This window comes from Manis pentadactyla, chromosome 17 (genome assembly GCF_030020395.1).
Source record: "Manis pentadactyla isolate mManPen7 chromosome 17, mManPen7.hap1, whole genome shotgun sequence".
Taxonomy (NCBI): Eukaryota; Metazoa; Chordata; class Mammalia; order Pholidota; family Manidae; genus Manis; species Manis pentadactyla.
This window is the reverse complement of record NC_080035.1, coordinates 6,792,136-6,816,070: the sequence shown is the minus strand read 5'-3', so window position 1 is coordinate 6,816,070 and position 23,935 is coordinate 6,792,136. Positions and strand designations below refer to the sequence as shown.

The following is a 23,935-nucleotide window of genomic DNA, read 5'->3' as shown; positions in this document are numbered from 1 at the left end:
AATGCAATCCGTATCAAAATACCAACAACATTCTTCAACGAACTGGAACAAATAGTTCTAAAATTCATACAGAACCACAAAAGACACCAAATAGCCAAAACAATCCTGAGAAGGAAGAATAAAGTGGGGGAATTCTGCTCCTGACTTCAAGTTCTACTACAAAGCCACAGTAATCAAGACAATTGGTACTGGCACAAGAACACACCCACAGATCAATGAAACAGACTAGAGAGTCCAGATATTAAACCAAGCATATATGGCCAATTAATATATGATAAAGGAGCCATGGATATACAATGGGTAAATGACAGTCTCTTCAACAGCTAATGTTGACAAAACTGGACAGCTACATGTAAGAGAATGAAACTGGATTACTTTGTAACTCCATACACAAAAGTAACCTTGAAATGGATCGCACACCTGAATATAATTCATGAAACCATTAAACTCTTAGAAGGAAACACAGGCAAAACTCCCTTGAATATAAACATGAGCAACTTTTTCATGAACATATCTCCTTGGGCAAGGGAAACCAAAGCAAAAATGAACAAGTGGGACTACATCAAAGTAAAAAGCTTCTGTATAGCAAAGGATACCACCAGTAGAACAAAAAGGCATCCTACAGTATGGAGAATATTTTCATAAATGACATATACTATGAGGGGTTGACATCCAAAATATATAAAGAGCTCATGTGCCTCAACAACCAAAAAGCAACTAATCTAATTAAAATATGGGCAGAGGATCTGAAAAGGCACTTCTCCAAGGAAGAAATTCAGATGGCCAACAGACACATGAAAAGATGCTTCACATCGCTAATGATCAGAGATATGCAATTAAAACCACAATGAGATTTCACCTCACACCAGTTAGGATAGCCAATAGGCAAAAGACAAACAACAACAAATGTTGGCAAGGATGTGGAGAAAGGGGAACCCTCCTACACTGCTGGTGGGAATGTAAATTAGTTCAACCATTGGGGAAAGCAGTATGGAGGTTCCTCAAAATGCTCAAAATAGACTTACCGGGGTGGGGCGGAAGATGGCGGCGTGAGTAGAGCAGCGGAAATCTCCTCCCAAAACAACATATATCTATGAAAATATAACAAAGACAACCCTTCCTAGAATAAAGACCAGAGGACACAGGACAATATCCAGACCACATCCACACCTGAGAGAACCCAGCGCCTCGCGAAGGGGGTAAGATACAAGCCCCGGCCCCGCGGGAGCCGAGCGCGACCTCCCCCCAGCTCCCGGCGGGAGAAGAGCAGGCAGAGCGGGAGGGAGACGGAGCCCAGGGCTGCCGAACACCCAGCCCCAGCCATCCGGGCCAGAGTGCAGGGCCCTCGATACTGGGAAAACAGGGCAGCAAGAACAGTGAGCAGGCACTGGAGGCTGGGCGACAGAGGACATAAGAAAAGCGCGCGACCATTTTTTTTTTTTTTTTGCTTTTTTGCTGCTTTGTTTTGGCGAGCGCTTTTTGGAAGTCTTAAAGGGACAGGGACCCCAATATTAGGGAAACAGGGCAGAAAGACCGGTGAGCAGAGGCCTGAGGCTGGCACCAGAGAATAAAGAAAAACGAACGACCACCTTTTTTTTTTTAATTAAAAATTTTTTTTTTTTTTTAATTAAAAAAATTTTTTTTCTTGTTTTTTTTTGTGGTCGTTGTTTTGTTTTGGCGGGTGCTTTTTGGAAGTCTTAAAGGGGCAGGGCGGGCCACTTAATCCAGAGGTAGGGAATCCGGGATCTCTGGGCACCCTAACCCCTGGGCTGCAGGGAGCAGGGAGGCCCCTTACGGAGATAAATAGCCTCCCAGCAGCTCCTGCTCCAACGCGACTCCACCATTTTGGAGTAGCTGCCCGAGCCAGGCCACGCCCACAGCAACAGCGGAGATTAACTCCATAGCAGCCGGGCAGGAAGCAGAAACCCTGTCTGCGCGCAGCTGCGCAGCACAAGCCACTACAGGCCGCTGTTCTCCCAGGAGAGGAGGGCCACAAACCAACAAGAAAGGAAGTCCTTCCAGCCGTCACTCGTCCCAGTTCTGCAGACTATTCCTATCACCATGAAAAGGCAAAGCTACAGGCAGACAAAGATCACAGAGACAACACCAGAGAAGGAGACAGACCTAACCAGTCTTCCTGACAAAGAATTCAAAATAAGAATCATAAACATGCTGACAGAGATGCAGAGAAATACGCAAGAGAAATGGGATGAAGTCCGGAAAGAGATCACAGATGCCAGAAAGGAAATTGCAGAAATGAAACAAACTCTGGAAGGGTTTATAAGCAGAATGGATAGAATGCAAGAGGCCATTGATGGAATTGAAATCAGAGAACAGGAACGCATGGAAGCTGACATAGAGAGAGACAAAAGGATCTCCAGGAATGAAACAATATTAAGAGAACTGTGTGACCAATCTAAAAGGAGCAATATCCGTATTATAGGGGTCCCAGAAGAAGAAGAGAGAGGCAAAGAGATGGAAAGTATCTTAGAAGAAATAATTGCTGAAAACTTCCCCACACTGGGGGAGGAAGTAATCAAACAGACCACGGAAATACACAGAACCCCCAACAGAAAGGATCCAAGAAGGGCAACACCAAGACACATAAAAATTAAAATGGCAAAGATCAAGGACAAGGAAAGAGTGTTAAAGGCAGCTAGAGAGAAAAAGGTCACCTATAAAGGGAAACCCATCAGGCTAACGTCAGATTTCTCAACAGAAACCCTACAGGCCAGAAGAGAATGGCATGATATATTTAATACAATGAAACAGAAGGGCCTTGAACCAAGGATACTGTATCCAGCACGACTATCATTCAAATATGACGGTGGGATTAAACAATTCCCAGACAAACAAAAGCTGAGGGAATTTGCTTTCCACAAACCACCTCTACAGAACATCTTACAGGGACTGCTCTAGATGGGAGCACTCCTAGAAAGAGCACAGCACAAAACACCCAACATATGAAGAATCGAGGAGGAGGAACAAGAAGGGAGAGAAGAAAAGAATCTCCAGATAGTGTATATAACAGCTCAATAAGCGAGCTAAGTTAGGCAGTAAGATACTAAAGAGGCTAACCTTGAACCTTTGGTAACCACGAATTTAAAGCCTGCAATGGCAATAAGTACATATCTTTCAATAGTCACCCTAAATGTTAATGGGTTGAATGCACCAATCAAAAGACACAGAGTAACAGAATGGATAAAAAAGCAAGACCCATCTATATGCTGCTTACAAGAAACTCACCTCAAACCCAAAGACATGTACAGACTAAAAGTCAAGGGATGGAAAAACATATTTCAAGCAAACAACAGTGAGAAGAAAGCAGGGGTTGCAGTACTAATATCAGACAAAATAGACTTCAAAACAAAGAAAGTAACAAGAGATAAAGAAGGACACTACATAATGATAAAGGGCTCAGTCAAACAAGAGGATATAACCATTCTAAATATATATGCACCCAACACAGGAGCACCAGCATATGTGAAACAAATACTAACAGAACTAAAGGGGGATATAGACTGCAATGCATTCATTCTAGGAGACTTCAACACACCACTCACCCCAAAGGATAGATCCACTGGGCAGAAAATAAGTAAGGACACGGAAGCACTGAACAACACAGTAGAGCAGATGGACCTAATAGACATCTATAGAACTCTACATCCAAAAGCAGCGGGATATACATTCTTCTCAAGTGCACATGGAACATTCTCCAGAATAGACCACATACTAGGCCACAAAAAGAGCCCCAGAAAATTCCAAAAGATTGAAATCCTACCAACCAACTTTTCAGACCACAAAGGCATAAAACTAGAAATAAACTGTACAAAGAAAGCAAAGAGGCTCACGAACACATGGAGGCTTAACAACACGCTCCTAAATAATCAATGGATCAATGACCAAATCAAAATGGAGATCCAGCAATATATGGAAACAAATGACAACAACAACACTAAGCCCCAACTTCTGTGGGACACAGCAAAAGCAGTCTTAAGAGGAAAGTATATAGCAATCCAAGCATATTTTAAAAAGGAAGAGCAATCCCAAATGAATGGTCTAATGTCACAATTATCGAAATTGGAAAAAGAAGAACAGATGAGGCCTAAGGTCAGCAGAAGGAGGGACATAATAAAGATCAGAGAAGAAATAAATAAAATTGAGAAGAATAAAACAATAGCAAAAATCAATGAAAACAAGAGCTGGTTCTTCGAGAAAATAAACAAAATAGATAAGCCTCTAGCCAGACTTATTAAGAAGAAAAGAGAGTCAACACAAATCAACAGTATCAGAAACGAGAAAGGAAAAATCACGACGGACCCCACGGAAATGCAAAGAATTATTGGAGAATACTATGAAAACCTATATGCTAACAAGCTGGGAAACCTAGGAGAAATGGACAACTTCCTAGAAAAATATAACCTTCCAAGATTGACCCAGGAAGAAACAGAAAATCTAAACAGACCAATTACCAGCAACGAAATTGAAGAGGTAATCAAAAAACTACCAAAGAACAAAACCCCCGGGCCAGATGGATTTACCTCGGAATTTTATCAGACATACAGGGAAGACATAATACCCATTCTCCTTAAAGTTTTCCAAAAAATAGAGGAGGAGGGGATACTCCCAAACTCATTCTATGAAGCCAACATCACCCTAATACCAAAACCAGGCAAAGACACCACCAAAAAAGAAAACTACAGACCAATATCCCTGATGAACGTAGATGCAAAAATACTCAACAAAATATTAGCAAACCGAATTCAAAAATACATCAAAAGGATCATACAGCATGACCAAGTGGGATTCATTCCAGGGATGCAAGGATGGTACAACATTCGAAAGTCCATCAACATCATCCACCACATCAACAAAAAGAAAGACAAAAACCACATGATCATCTCCATAGATGCTGAAAAAGCATTTGACAAAGTTCAACATCCATTCATGTTAAAAACTCACAGCAAAATGGGAATAGAGGGCAAGTACCTCAACATAACAAAGGCCATCTATGATAAACCCACAGCCAACATTATATTGAACAGCGAGAAGCTGAAAGCATTTCCTCTGAGATCGGGAACTAGACAGGGATGCCCACTCTCTGCACTGTTATTTAACATAGTACTGGAGGGCCTAGCCATGGCAATCAGACAAAATAAAGAAATACAAGGAATCCAGATTGGTAAAGAAGAAGTTAAACTGTCACTATTTGCAGATGACATGATACTGTACATAAAAAACCCTAAAGACTCCACCCCATAACTACTAGAACTGATATCGGAATACAGCAAACTTGCAGGATACAAAATCAACACACAGAAATCTGTGGCTTTCCTATATACTAACAATGAACCAACAGAGAGAGAAATCAGGAAAACAACTCCATTCACAATTGCATCAAAAAAAATAAAATACCTAGGAATAAACCTAACCAAAGAAGTGAAAGACTTATACTCTGAAAACTACAAGTCACTCTTAAGAGAAATTAAAGGGGACACTAACAGATGGAAACTCATCCCATGCTCGTGGCTAGGAAGAATTAATATCGTTAAAATGGCCATCCTGCCCAAAGCAATATACAGATTTGATGCAATCCCTATGAAACTACCAGCAACATTCTTCAATGAACTGGAACAAATAATTCAAAAATTCATATGGAAACACCAAAGACCCCGAATAGCCAAAGCAATCCTGAGAAAGAAGAATAAAGTAGGGGGGATCTCACTCCCCAACTTCAAGCTCTACTATAAAGCCATAGTAATCAAGACAATTTGGTAATGGCACAAGAGCAGAGCCACAGACCAATGGAACAGACTAGAGAATCCAGACATTAACCCAGACATATATGGTCAATTAATATTTGATAAAGGAGCCATGGACATACAATGGCGAAATGACAGTCTCTTCAACAGGTGGTGCTGGCAAAACTGGACAGCTACATGTAGGAGAATGAAACTGGACCATTGTCTAACCCCATATACAAAAGTAAACTCAAAATGGATCAAAGACCTGAATGTAAGCCATGAAACCATTAAACTCCTGGAAGAAAACATAGGCGAAAACCTCTTAGACATAAACATGAGTGACCTCTTCTTGAACATATCTCCCCGGGCAAGGAAAACAACAGCAAAAATGAGTAAGTGGGACTATATTAAGCTGAAAAGCTTCTGTACAGCAAAAGACACCATCAATAGAACAAGAAGGATCCCTACAGTATGGGAGAATATATTTGAAAATGACACATCCGATAAAGGCTTGACGTCCAGAATATATAAGGAGCTCTCACGCCTCAACAAACAAAAAACAAATAACCCAATTAAAAAATGGGCAGAGGAACTGAACAGACAGTTCTCCAAAAAAGAAATACAGATGGCCAACAGACACATGAAAAGATGCTCCACATCGCTAATTATCAGAGAAATGCAAATTAAAACTACAATGAGGTATCACCTCACACCAGTAAGGATGGCTGCCATCCAAAAGACAAACAACAACAAATGTTGGCGAGGCTGTGGAGAAAGGGGAACCCTCCTACACTGCTGGTGGGAATGTAAACTTGTTCAACCATTGTGGAAAGCAGTATGGAGGTACATCAAAATGCTCAAAACAGACTTACCATTTCACCCAGGAATTCCACTCCTAGGAATTTACCCTAAGAATGCAGCAATCAAGTTTGAGAAAGACAGATGCACCCCTATGTTTATTGCAGCACTATTTACAATAGCCAAGAATTGGAAGCAACCTAAATGTCCATCAATAGATGAATGGATAAAGAAGATGTGGTACATATACACAATGGAATACTACTCAGCTATAAGAAAAGGGCAAATCCAATCATTTGCAGCAACATGGATGGAGCTGGAGGGTATTATGCTCAGTAAAACAAGCCAAGCGGAGAAAGAGAAATACCAAATGATTTCACTCATTTGTGGAATATAAGAACAAAGGAAAAACTGAAGGAACAAAACAGCAGCAGAACCACAGAACTCAAGAATGGACTAACAGGTACCAAAGGGAAAGGGACTGGGGAGGATGGGTGGGTAGGGAGGGATAAGGGGGGGAGAAGTAGGGGGGTATTAAGATTAACATGCATGGGGGGGTAGGAGAAAAGGGAGGGCTGTACAACACAGAGAAGGCAAGTAGTGATTCTACAACATTTTGCTATGCTGATGGACAGTGACTGTAAAGGGGTTTATAGGGGAGACCTGGTATAGGGGAGAGCCTAGTAAACATAATATTCGTCATGTAAGTGTAGATTAGTGATAGCAAAAAAAAAAAAAAAAAAAAAGGGCAGTTCCTGTGTGGTAACCTCCAACGTGTTCTACACAAGGGTATAAAGGGCATATAAAAGTGTAGGCAAAGGGTCTGTTTGTGTTTATACAGAGGATCAAAGCCTAATTGGGCTACCCCGAAAATGAACTAAGATACGATATGAAAAAGAACTTCCAACATCTGCACCCTCTGGAAGACTCATGCCAGAAGATGATCATCAAAAAACCCCAACAAAGATCCATGCACTGCTACAGCTGTAGATGCACTCATCCCACCAGTTCCTGGACCTGCCATGGGAATGAGGAAGGAGATATCTAAGCTGGCCTGTGCATACAGTAAAACAACAAAATTGGACTGGATCTATACTGTTGGAACTCAACCAAGAATTTGGAGAAGTGCAAATTGTAGCGCTCCAAAGTCTTACAACTACAAACTATTTATTGTTAAAAGAACATATGGCATGTGAACAGTCCCCAGGAATGGGTTGTTTTAATTTGTCTGATTTCTCTCAGACTGTTCAAGTTCAGTTGGACAATATCCACCATATCATAGATAAGTTTTCACAAATGCCTAAGGTGCCTAACTGGTTTTCTTGGTTTCACTGCAGATGGCTGGTAATTACAGATATGCTTTGGTTATGTAACTATACTCCTATTATGTTAATGTGTGTGTGCAATTTAAGTAGTAGCTTAAAACCTATACATGCTGAAGTTACTCTACAAGAAGATATATCAAAGAAATAATCAATCTTCCCATGTTTTCTTCCGCCTGCTACTTCTATAGCTTTTCTTCTTCCTTCCTAATTACAACCCTTAAATAGAATTCGTGCCTCATATCAAATTTACCGAGTATCATAATTCTTCCAAGTGGTAAAGATACCTCAAGACAAATGCTGGGCATAGAAGCCACAGGGCATAAATATGCAAAGAACTAAAAAGCTAACTTTTTCAAACAATAAGGCTTCTCTCTCACTTACCAACTTCACATTTCCCTGTATGGCCCCGGAAGATGACTGGTTAGCCAGAGACGGGTAAGATTCCTCAAGGGAGGAACAACCTAAGACAGGCACAGTCGCAGGGGGGCCATCAGGTGAGAAATTGGGGATCAACAGAGGTGAGGCTTAGAACCTCACCCCCCCGTTCTGAGAGAAATCTTCTGCATACGTGGATGTTTTATTGCCCTGGTCTAGCTTGGATTAACACATAGTCTACAGGCACACACCTGATCATCCTCATGTGCTCTCTTACAACACTAAACTATGTTTTCTACCTTTATCTTGTATCTACCTACCATTTCAGCATTTTATTAAAAATAATAATAATAAAGAGAGAAATGTGGTATCCACATATAAATCAAGTATAAAAACCAAATCAGTATTCATATTTGAACTGACTGTTTATAGTTCATAATGCATGAGCAAAACCGAAAGTTTCTGTGATGACTGCCCTTGTACTGTTCACTATGTAACTTATTCATTATGTAAGAATTTGTTCTACATGTAAAAACTTGTTTGTTATGCCTCAGAAGATTGGAGACTGACAAAAATTAGGCTTGTGGTGGAATAATGATTGTGCATTGAGCATTGACTCCCCTATACAGAATTTTATTGTCGTTAGCAACCATTTGATCAATAAATGTGAGAGATGCCCTCACAAAAAAAAAAAAAAAAAAAAAAAAAAAAAAGGACAGACTTCCAATGGTAAAATAAATTAGTAACCGGGATGTAATGTATAGCATAAGGAATATAGTCAAGATATTGTAACAGCCTGGTAGGGTGATAGCTGGAACCTAGAATTATGTATATAAATGTTCTACCACTGTGTTGTACACTTGAAACTCATGTAATGTAATACTGTGTGTCAACTACCCTTCAATAAAAAATAATTATTAAAAAAAAAAAAAAATAGACTTACCATTTGACCCAGGAATTCCACTTCTAGGAATTTACCCTAAGAATGCAGCAGCCCAGTTTGAAAAAGACAGATGCACCCCTATGTTTATCACAGCACTATTCACAATAGCCAAGAAATGGAAGCAACCTAAGTGTCCATCAATAGATGAATGGATAAAGAAGATGTGGTACATATACACAATGGAATATTATTCAGCCATAAGAAGAAAACAAATCCTACCATTTGCAACAACATGGATGGAGCTAGAGGGTATTATGCTCAGTGAAATAAGCCAAGCAGAGAAAGAAAAATACCAAATGATTTCACTCATATGTGGAGTATAAGAACAAAGAAAAACTGAAGGAACAAAACAGCAGCAGAATCACAGAACCCAAGAATGGACTAACAATTACCAAAGGGAAAGGGACTGGGGAGAATGGGAGGGTAGTGAGGGATAAGGGCGGGGAAGAAAGGGGGTATTATGATTAGCATGTATAATGTGGGGGGTGGGAGAAAGGGGAGGGCTGTGCAACACAGAGAAGACAAGTAGTGATTCTACAAGATCTTACTACGCTGATGGACAGTGACTGTAATGGGGCTTGTAGGGGGGACTTGGTGAAGGGGAGAGCCTATAAACATAACGTTCTTGATGTAATTGAAGATTAATGATAACAAAATAAAAATAAACAAACAAACAAATAAATAAATAAACAAAACCCGTCTATATGCTGCCTACAAGAGACTCACTTCCAACCCAAAGACATACACAGACTAAAACTAAAGGGATGGAAAAAGATATTTCATGCAACTAATAGGGAGAAAAAAGCAAGAGTTGCAGTACTTGTACCAGACAAAATAGACTTCAAAACAAAGAAAGTACCAAGAGACAACGAAGGACATTACATAATGATAAAGGGGTCAGTCCAACAAGAGGATATAAGTATTATGAATATTATGCACCCAACACAGGATCACCTAGATACGTGAAATAAATACTAACAGAATTAAAAGGGGAAATAGAATGCAATGCATTCATTCTAGGAGACATCAATACAAAACTCACTCCAAAGGACAGATCAGGCAGGGTGAAAATAAGGATTCAGAGGCATTGAACAATGTATTAGAACAGATGGACCTCACGGACTTCTACAGTAAACTCCATTCAAAAGCAACAGGATACACATTCTTCTCAAGTGCACATGGAACAGTTTCAAGAATAGATCATATACAAGGCCACAAAAAGAGGCTCAGTAAATTCAAAAAGATTGAAAGTGTACCAACCAGTTACTCAGACCACAAAGGTATGAAACTAGAAATGAATTACACAAAGAAAATGAAGCTCACAAACACATGGAGGCTTAGTAACATGCTCCTAAATAATCATTGGATCAATGACCAAATAAAAACATAGATCAAGCAACACATGGAGACAAATGACTACAATAATTCAACACTGCAAAATCTATGGGTTGCAGCAAAGACCATACTTAGAGGGAAGTATATTGCAATACAGGCCTATCTCAGGAAAGAACAATCTTGTATGAACAGTCTAAACTCACAATTAGGGAAACTAGAAAAAGAACACATGAGGCCCACAGTCAGTAGGAGGAGGGACATAAAGATTAGAGCAGAAATAAACAAAATTGAGAAGAAAACAAAAGAAAGAATCAATGAAAGCAGGAGCTAGGTCCTTGAGAAAATAAACAAAATAGATAAACTTCTATCCAGCCTTATCAAGAAAAAAAGAGAGTCTACACATGTAAACAGAATCAGAAATGAGAAAGGAAAAATCACTACAGACATCAGAGAAATACAAAGAATTGTTAGAGAATACTATGAAAAATTATATGCTAACAAACTGGATAACCTAGAAGAAATGGACAACTTACTAGAAAAATACAACCTTCCAAGATTCACCTAAGAAGAAATAGAAAATCTGAACAGAACAATTACCAGCAACGAAATTGAATTGGTAATCAAAAAACTACCTAAGAACAAAATTCCTGGACTAGATAGTTTCACTGTGGAATTTTATCAAGCATTAAGCAAAGACCTAATGCCCATCCTCCTTAAAGTTTTCCAAAATGTAGAAGAGGAGGGAATACTCCCATACTCATGTTACAAGGCCAGCATCACTCTAATACCAAAGCCAGGCAAAGACACCAGAAAAAAATAAAATTGCAGCCCAATATCCCTGATGAACATAAACACAAAAATACCCAACAGATATTAGCAAATCAAATAAAAAATATATCAAAAAGATCATCCATCATGATCAAGTAGGATTTATACCAGGGATGCAAGGATGGTGCCATATTAGAAAATTAATCAACATCATCCACCGTATCAAAGAAAAAGGAAAAACCTTGTGATCATATCCATAGATGCTGAAAAAGCATTCGAAAAAATTCAACATTCACTCATGATAAAAACTTTCAACAAAATGGGTATAGAGAGCAAGTACCTCAACATAATAAAGGCCATATATGACAAACCCACAGCCAATATCATACTTAACAGTGAGAAACTGAAAGCTTTTCCTTTCAGATCGGCAACAACACAAGGATACCTACTCTCACCACTTTGATTCAACATAGTTCTGGATATCCTACCATGGCAATCTGACAGCACAAAGTAATAACAGGCATCCACATTGGTAAGGAAGAATTTAAAGTGTCACTCTTTGCAGATCACATAATCTTGTACATAAAAAACCCTAAAGAATCTACCCCAAAACTACTAGAACTAATAACTGAATTCAGTAAAGTTGCAGGATACAAAATCAAGACACAGAAATCGGTTGCCTTCCTATACACTAATGATGAACTAGCAGACAGAGAAATCAGAAAAACAATCCCATTCACAATGGCATCAAAAAGAATAAAATACCTAGGAATAACCTAACCAGGGGAGTGAAAGACTTATACCCTGAAAACTACAAGACACTCATGAGAGAAATTAAAGAAGATACCAATAAATGAAAATACATCCCATGCTCATGGATAGGAAGAATTAATATTGTCAAAATGAACATCCTGCCTAAAGCAATCTACAGATTCAATGCATTCCCTATCAATATACTGACAACATTCTTCAATGAACTAAAGCAAATTGTTCTAAAATTCATATGGAACCACAAAAGACCCTAAATAGCCAAAGCAATCCTGAGAAGGAAGAATAAAGCTGATGGGATTATGCTCCCTGACTTCAAGCTCTACTACAAAGACACAGTAATCAAGACAATTTGGTACTGGCACAAGAATAGACTCATAGATCAATGGAACAGAATAGAGAGCCCAGATATAAACTCAAGCATTTATGGTCAATTAATACATGATAAAGGAGCCATAGACATACAATGGGGAAAAGACAGCCTCTTCAACAACTGGTGTTGGCAAAACTGGATAGGTACATGCAAGAGAATGAAACTGGATTATTGTCTAACTCTATACACATAAGTAAACTCGAAATGGATCAAAGAACTGAATTTAAGTCATGAAACCATAAAACTCTTAGAAGACAACATAGGCAAAAATCTCTTAAATATAAACATGAGTAACTGTGTCCTGAACACATCTCCTTGGTCAAGAGAAACAAAAGCAAAAATGAACAAATGGGACTACGTCAAGCTAAAAAGTTCTGTGCAGCAAAGAACACCATCAAAGGTATCCTACAGACAGAATAAAAAGGTATCCTATAGTATGGGAGGATATATTTGTTAAAGACATAACCGACAAGCGGTTAACATCCAAAATATGTAAAGAACTCACATGCCTCAACACCCAAAAAGCAAAATACCCGATTAAAAAATGGGTGGAGGATATGAACAGACAATTCTTTAAAGAAGAAATTCAGATGGCCAACAGCCATATGAAAAGATGCTCCACATAGGTAATTATCAGGGAAATCCAAATTAAAACTACAAGATGTCACCTAACATAGTTAGGATAGCCCAAATCTCAAAGACTAGGAACAACAAATGCTGGCAAGGATGCAGAGAAAGGGGAACCCTCCTACGCTGTTGGTGGGAATGTAAACTAGTTTAATCATTGTGGAAAGCAATATGGAGGTTCCTCAAAAAACTAAAAAATAGAAATAACATTTGATCCGAGATTTCCACTCTTAGGAATTTACCCAAAGAAAACAAGTTCTCAGATTCAAAAAGACATATGCACCCCTGTTTACTGCAGCACTATTTACAATTGCCAAGATATGGAAACAACCTAAGTGCCCATCAGTAGATGAATGGATAAAGAAGAGGTGGTACATATACACAATGGAATATACTATTCAGCCATAAGAAGAAAACAAATCCGACCATTTGCAGCAACATGGAAGGAGCTAGTGGGTATTATGCTCAGAGAAAAAAGCAAGGCAGAGAAGACAAGTACCAAATGATTTCCCTCATTTTTGGAATATAACCATGAAGCAAAACTGAAGGAACAAAACAGTAGCAGACTCACAGACTCCAGGAAGGGACTAGAGGTTACCAAAGGGGAGGGCTGGGAAAGGAGGGGATAAGGGGATTGAGGGGTATTATGATTAGTACACATGGTGTGGGGAGTGGGTCACAGGGAAGACAGTGTAGCACAGAGAAGAGAAGTAGTGACTCTGTGGCATCTTACTACACTGATGGACAGTGACTTCATTGGGGTATGGGGGGGACTTGATAATATGGGTGAATGTAGTAAGCACAGTGATGTTTTTCATGTGAAGCCTTGATAACAGTGTTTATCAATGATACCTTAACAAAGAAAAATTGTTTATAAAGATGTATTATAAATACATATGTACATGCTGGTGTAAGCACAGACATCCGTATCTCAGAAAGGAAAACTTGTCCAAACTATTCTACCTTATTTCATTCAATCACTCAACAAAAATATTTATTAAGCAGCTATTATATCCCACTAGGACTACTCAAAATCATTACTTTTTAAATATGATTTGCCAGACAAAGAAAGGTAATTTCTGAACTTTTCTGATAATTTTTTATGTGGTGGAAGGTTTATCTTTTTTTTTTTAATAGAAGAAAGAAGTTTTTCTTGATCAAATGGAAAGGTTTTTCTGCGATCAAAAATCATCCAAGAAAAGTATAATCTGCACTCATTGTATTGCATATTTCACAGCTAATTACTTTGATAGATATGTTTATTACACTGCAACTCTAAAATTTTGTGTCTTGGCATTTTAGAGCAACTTTTAGGGCCAATTAAGTAACTGTACTTAATTTGAATAGACGTAATCTGAGTTCTTCAATTAGGCCGCATTTCTTCATAAGGGTCCCAGCACATGGGTGCAAATACAAGAAGTTGACATCTTACTTCAGAATGTCTCATGTTCTCAAGATATGTAGCTTGTAAATTGCCTTCCCTTATCATCATCCTTACTCATTCAGGGCTGCTACCAAGTTATGCCAGTCTTTTCTTTTCCTCTAAATTAGGCCTATTCTATACTACTATTGCTGTTTGCTTCTCAAAATTCAATCAACTCTTGTCAGGCCATCTCTTTCTCATAATGAAAACTGTGTACCCCTAAGCCCATTTCCTTGTCTGGGTATCTTGGAAAATTACTCAGTTCCTTTTTTTCAACTGAAGGAAGACTTTAGTTCTCATTTAGTAACTATTAGGTACCTACTTATGTGCCAGGCACTGGGCTAGATCTCAGAAATGGCAGATAAGTATAAAATCCATGGCTAGAAATATTCCTGCATCAAGGAAAAAAAAAATCACTGATTTTAACTTTAGATTAAATCTCATAAACAGTGTAATGAACTGGGGAAGCTCTTGAAAGTACCTAGAAATCCCACTTATAAGCATCCTTCCAGATACCCACTCTGCTCATTAAATTTGCTTTTCTTCAAGTTTTAGTATTTAGGATAAATAAAAATAATGCCTTATTCAACATAATTACTTTTACACTTAGTTTCATCACTAGAATTGTCTTTCTAATATTTTTCAGGGTGGCAATATTTTTTCTATAGTGTGAGTAAAATATATTCTTAGGCTATAATAAAAGCCAAACAATCATTTGCTAAATTGTTTCCCAGGGAAGATGGGTCCCGAATTCCCAACAACCTAGTCACAGATGAACATGTAAAGTAAAAAAACATCTGTAAATTGGTGATGACTTATATTTCAGTGGGCTTAAAAAATGGTGCCACTACTAAGGTAATACCAATAAATTACTAGTTCAAAATACAAAATTATTCTGACATTTGTGAAGCTGTGTACAAATCTTCAATCAGTCCAAGAAGGACTGAGTGTGGAAGATTCTGAAAAGAAGCAAAAGTTGGTTTGTGATATCTCTACTGTATTTACTTTTGACTTTAAGTCCAAGACACTGGTCTAGAAAAGATTCCCACAGACCAATTGTGATTCTTCTTATACATAAGTTGACAGGCTAAAAAAACCCCACAAAAGCCCACAAAACAAAACCTGGTTTACAGGCTTCTGCAAACATAGAGGAAATGTTAGAAAGAAGTGCAGCCATTTTTATATTATGTCTAGGGTAAAATCCTTTCAATATGTTTACTGATACTCTGCTGAAGCTTTTATTTCAGCTAAGTTGTTCTACCTTAAAGGACTCCCTTAGATCAATAATTAGGCACATATCTTTTAAAGCTGGCAGAGAGCAGATTAGAAACTTTGCTTAGAATGGTGCATCTTTATGCAATGACTCAGTGTAGCAGCTAACAATATATACTTCTTTCTCTCACAGAAGAATGATTAGGTCTTCTATGACTTTAAAAAGACATATAAAATTAGCATACAGCCTCCTGTCTTAAGACTGTACAAATGAAATTTTTATTGGAATGCAAATATGTATTTTAAGACTTTACTTTTCTTGCTTACATACATTGATGACATATATATCCATCTAGTTATAATAGTTCTTCAGCAGAATGAGGTTACATGAAAGCTTAGTATCAACTATTAGAACAAAATAACTGCTTTATTCCTTAATTTGAAATCCATGTGCATTCATTTTGTATCAAATGGTAAATCTGAAATATAAATTGTCTATTTTTTTTCATTACAGACCTTTGAAAAAAATCATGAGTCAATTATTGGATCTAACAGAAACATTCAACATTTAACTTATATATCCTTTAATTAATGGTATCAATAACATTTATATTTTAATTATGAGGGAATGCTGTAATTTATAATAATTGATAATACTAACATCAAAATGATAATTTTAAATTTACTCACAATAGACAGGAGGTAAGTTTTGAATTTTCATGCAATTGAAAGAGAAACAAGAAAATGGTATACTGCCACTATTTTATTTTTAGAAACTTTGTAAATAAAAACCTTTTCCCAAGTAAGATATTCCATGGACACAGAATAGTTGGTAATGGTTCAAGTGCCTTAGGCAACAGAGAAGTATTGTTTTGTGGTTGTTTTTTAAATCTCTCCTAGTATCCTAGTAACAGCAGTTCATCATGCACAAAGAAAAAGGTAACATAGTTTAAAATGAATATATAAGCCATAACTGTAAAACCTCAACTAAAACTACAGTTTATCATATTAATTCCATTCCTATGAGCCAGTATAGGTAACTTGGTTGATACTTACCAAATGTTATAGAAATGTCCAGGCTCTAAGTGACAAAAAGTAGACACATGGTGAGGTGCTGAAGACAGCTCTCTCTTGCCCTCAAAGTACTTTAAAAGGAACCTTTATCTTCCATTTAACAGAGGGTGCCTCCTATTACCAAAGCACTGCAGAGAAGAGAGTTTCCACAATCCCGTCCTGACTTTCTGTCCCTCTCTTTGAAGAGTAACAGTTACCACCGGGAAATGTTAGCAGAAAATGATCACTTGAACAGTCACACAGGGCAGCTGTAAATTTCCACTCTCTTTGCTTGCTCTCAAATTCCAAGCCTTGCTTGTCTCTTAATCTGTCACAGGCAGTTCTGTTTCTGGCCAAACCAGCTTGCTTACGCGTTCTCCCCTCCCTCCCTAACGCACTCATTTAGTTACATACCACAGTCGCAGCTACCTCTTTTTCTTCCTCCCTCCCAATCATGCAAGGGCCCAAGAATGTGTGTGTAAAGCAATCAAGCTAAGGCAAACTTAAATCTTGCCTCCCAATCTACCCAAAAAAGGAGTCTAGGTATAAAATATTATCTCGCGTTTTTCCCCTTTAAGTCCTGTAAACTTGTTCGTGAATGGGGTTTTGTCAACAGATTAAACTGGCTTGTCCCTCTTGTTTAAAAATGTAAATAATATTTTCTAACAAAGGTCTGTTGACAGTGATAACAGATTCATCTGCTAATGTTAGTTCCTCAGGGAAGATGCTACTCCTAATCATAAGAAGGAAGCACAGCAAGTAAACACTTAAATATTAATAATTTCATCTTGAGATTTAAAAAGCAAAAAAGACTTTATAATTTGAGTACCCCTCATTTAAAGTGTAATTTTATAAAAATGTGGTGTATTTGAAAATATGGAGTACTTTGAAACTTAGAACCAACATTTGCAGTTAATAAAAGGGAAAATTATAAAGAACATAGAAAAATATTGATACCAAAAATATTTAATAGAGCAGCTTATACCATTTATGTACAAACCAAATGTAATTATTTTTTTAGAACACTCCCACCCCCGATAAACACATATGCCTTATTGATCATCATACATAATACCTCTTCAATGAGAATTCAAAAGTTTAACTGCCATAAAATATTTTTTCATTATTATACATGTATAATTATAGAGTAAAATATCTTAAAATTATGGATATCATTGCAAGGTTTGGGACTGAGGTAGTAGGTAGAAAGCTGAGTAGTGCGATTGATTGGTGACAGGCTTACATGGCTGTGAGTAAAATTGAAACATTTCCATAATTTCTTGCCTGGCTTTGGTACATCTGCATATCAACAGGCATTCAGAGATGGAGAGAAGTATATTTCAGTGTATTTGCTTCTTTCCTCAGGGGTGGAGAAGTTCATCTCCATGTCAATGGGTAATTACCTGGGCAACAGAGGGCTTATCTGTACCTGAAAGGTGAGAAGGAGGGCCGGTGAGGTGGCTGCTTGAGCAGAGAAGAAAGATGGCCTGGGACTGCAGTTTGTGAGCAATAAACGGGCTTTAAACTTTATTTCTCCCTTTCACTGATTTTGCTTTTTAGAGGCATTTTGCTCCGGGATTTCCTTTCCCTGGACTTAACAATGGCATTTGTAGGATTCTTTGGGATGAGGAGACAATGGAATACATGCTGGCTCTTTCGGAATACTAGTCATCAGATCTTGCTATGGAGTTTTCTGTTCCAGTTCCTCAGCCTCAAGACTTTTAGGTTCCTGTCTCCTAATGTGTTTCCAACTGAAATTCTTTGGCTCTTCTAGATCTCCTGATTCCAAAGCTGACAGAGGTAGTTATTAGACCTATTATTTTTATCTTACTTTCTGCAGAACTAAGATATCTCTAAGAATATGAGCTTAAATAAAGGAAAAGGTAAATAACTGTAAATAGTTACTTATAATCCTTAAGAAAAATAAGCAAATAAAACTTGGCTCTATATTTTAGTGATATATATTTAATATATATTTCCAAATATACATGTATTTTTAAAATTTATATTTCTTAATCTGCCTCATTTACAGTAGACTTTTAAAATTTAAATATAAGGTGATTTGGTTCTTAACACCTAAGAAATAGGCATTGAAGAAGACTAGGTTCATCTGCTGATTGAATAATTAGTAGCCTTATAAAATTTAGAGTTTTATTTCTTATTTTAAAAGAAATGCTAAATGGAAATTATCCCAAATCACTAAGGGGTATTAAGTACCTAGTATATTCCTGAGTCACAGATTACACTCAAACAATTGAGGTATACTGAAGAAATTCCGAATTTGTAAGGGTGCTGTGCAGAATAACTACAAGTTAACTTTCTTAAGTCACTTTAAAGTTGGGAGACACCAATCTATGATCTTAAGGCACAAAATAAAGACCAGGTATTTAAATTATATAAAAAAGACTGACTATATATGATTGTATGTTTATATTTGATTCTTATGAAACACCATTTTTTAAGCTACACAAAGAAATCACAAAAATTGACTTTACATTAAGCCACAATAAATGAAATAAATTCCAAAATAGAAATGGTACAAGCTTCAGTTTCTGAATAAAAGACAATAAAATGGGAAATTATTTAAATACCTTTCAACAGATAAACAAGCTTTTTTTTTTTTTTTTTTTTTTATTGAAGGGTAGTTGACAACAGCATTGCATTACATTAGTTTCAGGTGTACAACACAGCGACTCAACATTTATATACATGATATTTCTAGGTACCAGGTATCACCATACCAAGTTGTTACAATATTTTGACTATATTCCTTATGCTATACATTACATCCCGGTTACTTATTTATTTTACAATTGGAAGTGTGTTTATATATATATATATATTGTGAGGGCATCTCTCATATTTATTGATCAAATAGTTGTTAACCACAACAAATCTCTGTATAGGGGGGTCAATACTCAATGCACAATCATTAATCCACCCCAAGCCCAATTTTCGTCAGTCTCCAATCTTCTGATGCATAACGAACAAATTCTTACATAGTGAATAATTTACATGGTGAACAGTGCAAGGGCAGTCATCACAGAAGCTTTCGGTTTTGCTCATGCATTATGAACTATACACAGTTCAAATATGAATATTCATTTGATTTTTAAACCTGATTTATATGTGGATACCACATTTCTCTATTATTATTATTTTTAATAAAATGCTGAAGTGGTAGGTAGATACGAGATAAAGGTAGAAAACATAGTTTAGTGTTGTAAGAGAGCAAATGTAGATGATCAGGTGTGTGCCTGTAGACTATGTGTTAATCCAAGCTAGACCAGGGCAATAAACATCCATGTATGCAGAAGATTTCTCTCAGAACATGAGGGGGGAGGTTCTAAGCCTCACCTCTGCTGCTCCCCATTTTCTCACCAGATGGCCCCCTGCGACTGTGCCTGTCTTAGGTTGTTCCTCCCTTGAGGAATCTTACCCGTCTCTGGCTAACCAGTCATCTTCCGGAGCCATACAGGGAAATGTTAAGTTGGTAAGTGAGAGAGAAGCCTTATCGTTTGAAAAGGTTAGCTTTTTACTTCTTTGCATATTTATGCCCTGTGGCTTCTATGCCCAGCATTTGTCTTGAGGTGTCTTTACCACTTGGAAGAATTATGATACTCGGTAAATTCGGCATGTAGCACGAGTTCTATTTAAAGGTTGTGATTAGGTAGGAAGAAGAAAAGCTACAGAAGTAGCAGGCAGAAGAAAACCTGGGAAGATTGATTATTTCTTTGACATATCTTCTTGTAGAGTAACTTCAGCATGTATAGGTTTTAAACTACTAATTAAATTGCGCACACACATTAACATAATAGGAATATAGTTACCTAACCAAAGCATACCTGTAATTACCAGCCATCTCCAGTGAAACCAAGAAAACCAGTTAGGCACCTTAGGCATTTGTGAAAACTTATCTATGATATGGTGGATATTGTCCGACTGAACTTAAACAGTCTGAGAGAATTCAGATAAACTAGAACACCCCATTCCTGGGGACTGTTCATATCCCATATGTTCTTTTAACGATAAATAGTCTGTGGTTGTAAGATTTTGGAGTGCTACAATTTGCACTTGTCCTAATTCTTGGTTGAGTTCCAACAGTATAGATCCAGTCCAATTTTTGTTTTACTGCATGCACAGGCCAGCTTAGATATCTCCTTCATCTTTCCCATGGCAAGTCCAGGAACTGGTGGGATGAGTGCATCTACACCTGTGACAGTGCGTGGATCTTTGTTGAAGTTTTTTTTTTTTTTTTTTTTTCTGATCATCTTCTGTCATGAGTCTTCCCGAGAGTGCTGATGTTGGAAGTTCTTTTTCATATCGTATCTTAGTTCATTTTCGGGGTAGCAAATTAGGCTTTGATCCTCTGTATAAACACAAACAGACCCTTTGCCTACACTTTTATATGTCCTTTATATCATTGTGTAGAACTCATTAGAGGTCACCACATAGGAACTGCATTTTTTTTTTTTAATCATTAATCTACACTTACATGAAGAATACTTTGTTTACTAGGCTCTCCCCTATACCAGGTCCCCCCTATATACTCCTTTACAGTCACTGTCCATCAGCGTAGCAACCTGTTGTAGAATCACTACTTGTCTTCTCTGTGTTGTACAGCCCTCCCCTTTCTCCCACCCCGCTATGGATGCTAATCTTAATACCCCCCTACTTCTCCCCCCCTTATCCCTCCCTACCCACCCATCCTCCCCAGTCCCTTTCCCTTTGGTACCTGTTAGTCCATTCTTGAGTTCTGTGATTCTGCTGCTGTTTTGTTCCTTCAGTTTTTCCTTTGTTCTTATATTCCACAGATGAGTGAAATCATTTGGTATTTCTCTTTCTCTGCTTGGCTTGTTTCACTGAGCAAAATACCCTCCAGGTCCATCCATGTTGCTGCAAATGGTTGGATTTGCCCTTTTCTTATGGCTGAGTAGTATTCCATTGTGTATATGTACCACTTCTTCTTTATTAATTCATCTATCGATGGACATTTAGGTTGCTTCCAATTCTTGGCTATTGTAAATAGTGCTGCGATAAACATAGGGGTACATTGGTCTTTCTCATACTTGATTGCTGCATTCTTAGGGTAAATTCCTAGGAGTGGAATTCCTGGGTCAAATGGTATGTCTGTTTTGAGCATTTTGATGTACCTCCATACTGCTTTCCACAATGGTTGAACAAGTTTACATTCCCACCAGCAGTGTAGGAGGGTTCCCCTTTCTCCACAGCCTCGCCAACATTTGTTGTTGTTTGTCTTTTGGATGGCAGCCATCCTTACTGGTGTGAGGTGATACCTCATTGTAGTTTTAATTTGCATTTCTCTGATAATTAGCGATGTGGAGCATCTTTTCATGTGTCTGTTGGCCATCTGTATTTCCTTTTTGGAGAACCGTCTGTTCAGTTCCTTTGCCAATTTTTTAATTGGGTTATTTGTTTTTTGTTTGTTGAGGCGTGTGAGCTCTTTATATATTCTGGACGTCAAGCCTTTATCGGATGTGTCATTTTCAAAGATATTCTCCCATACTGTAGGGTTCCTTTTTGTTCTATTGATGGTGTCTTTTGCTGTACAGAAGCTTTTCAGCTTAATATAGTCCCACTTGTTCATTTTTGCTGTTGATTTCCTTGCCTGGGGAGATATGTTCAAGAAGAGGTCACTCATGTTTATGTCTAAGAGGTTTGTGCCTATGTTTTCTTCCAAGAGTTTAATGGTTTCATGACTTACATTCAGGTCTTTGATCCATTTTGAGTTTACTTTTGTATATGGGGTTAGACGATGGTCCAGTTTCATTCTCCTACATGTAGCTGTCCAGTTTTGCCAGCACCATCTGTTGAAGAGACTGTCATTTTGCCATTGTATGTCCATGGCTCCTTTATCAAATATTAATTGACCATATATGTCTGAGTTAATGTCTGGATTGTCTAGTCTGTTCCATTGGTCTGTGGCTCTGTTCTTGTGCCAGTACCAAATTGTCTTGATTACTATGGCTTTATAATAGAGCTTGAAGTTGGGGAGTGAGATCCCCCCTACTTTATTCTTCTTCCTCAGGATTGCTTTGGCTATTCGGGGTCTTTGGTGGTTCGATATGAATTTTTGAATTGTTTGTTCCAGTTCATTGAAGAATGTTGCTGGTAGTTTCATAGGGATTGCATCAAATCTGTATATTGCTTTGGGCATGATGGCCATTTTGACTATATTAATTCTTCCTAGCCATGAGCATGGGATGCGTTTCCATCTGTTAGTGTCCCCTTTAATTTCTTTTAAGAGTGACTTGTAGTTTTCAGAATATAAGTCTTTCACTTCTTTGGTTAGGTTTATTCCTAGGTATTTTATTTTTTTTGATGCAATTGTGAATGGAGTTGTTTTCCTGATTTCTCTTTCTGTTGGTTCATTGTTGGTATATAGGAAAGCCACAGATTTCTGTGTGTTGATTTTGTATCCTGCAACTTTGCTGTATTCCGATATCAGTTCTAGTAGTTCTGGGGTGGAGTCTTTAGGGTTTTTTATGTACAGTATCATGTCATCTGCAAATAGTGACAGTTTGACTTCTTCTTTGCCAATCTGGATTCCTTGTATTTTTTTGTTTTGTCTGATTGCCGTGGCTAGGACCTCTAGTACAATGTTAAATAACAGTGGGGAGAGTGGGCATCCCTGTCTAGTTCCCGATCTCAGCGGAAATGCTTTCAGCTTCTCGCTATTCAATATAATGTTGGCTGTGGGTTTTTCATAGATGGCCTTTATTATGTTGAGGTACTTGCCCTCTATTCCCATTTTGCTGAGAGTTTTTATCATGAATGGATGTTGAACTTTGTCAAATGCTTTTTCAGCATCTATGGAGATGATCATGTGGTTTTTGTCTTTCTTTTTGTTGATGTGGTGGATGATATTGAATGACTTTCGAATGTTGTGCCATCCTTGCATCCCTGGGATGAATCCCACTTGGTCATGGTGTACGATGGTTTTGATGTATTTTTGAATTCGGTTTGCTAAAATTTTGTTGAGTATTTTTGCGTCTACGTTCATCAGGGATATTGGTCTGTAGTTTTCTTTTTTGGTGGTGTCTTTGCCTGGTTTTGGTATTAGGGTGATGTTAGCTTCATAGAATGAGTTTGGGAGTATCCCCTCCTCTTCTATTTCTTGGAAAACTTTAAGGAGAATGGGTATTATGTCTTCCCTGTATGTCTGATAAA

General features: G+C 37.8%; 1 protein-coding gene across 14 annotated transcripts in view; it reads right to left on the bottom strand.

Moving 5' to 3' along the window:
• Positions 1–23,935, bottom strand: part of CAB39L (calcium binding protein 39 like) — a 259,969-nt gene that overhangs the window by 169,069 nt on the left and 66,965 nt on the right. For 2 of the 14 annotated variants that reach the window (XM_036904290.2, XM_036904314.2), the window contains exon 1: positions 16,748–17,358. The exons of 6 other annotated variants lie outside the window; for them this stretch is intronic. The gene's annotated coding sequence lies outside the window, so the exon portion shown is untranslated. Of the gene's footprint in view, positions 1–16,381; positions 16,723–16,747; positions 17,359–23,935 lie in introns of those variants that run through there. 6 more of the 14 variants (XM_057494581.1, XM_036904303.2, XM_057494578.1 and 3 more) reach the window with 6 other exon arrangements.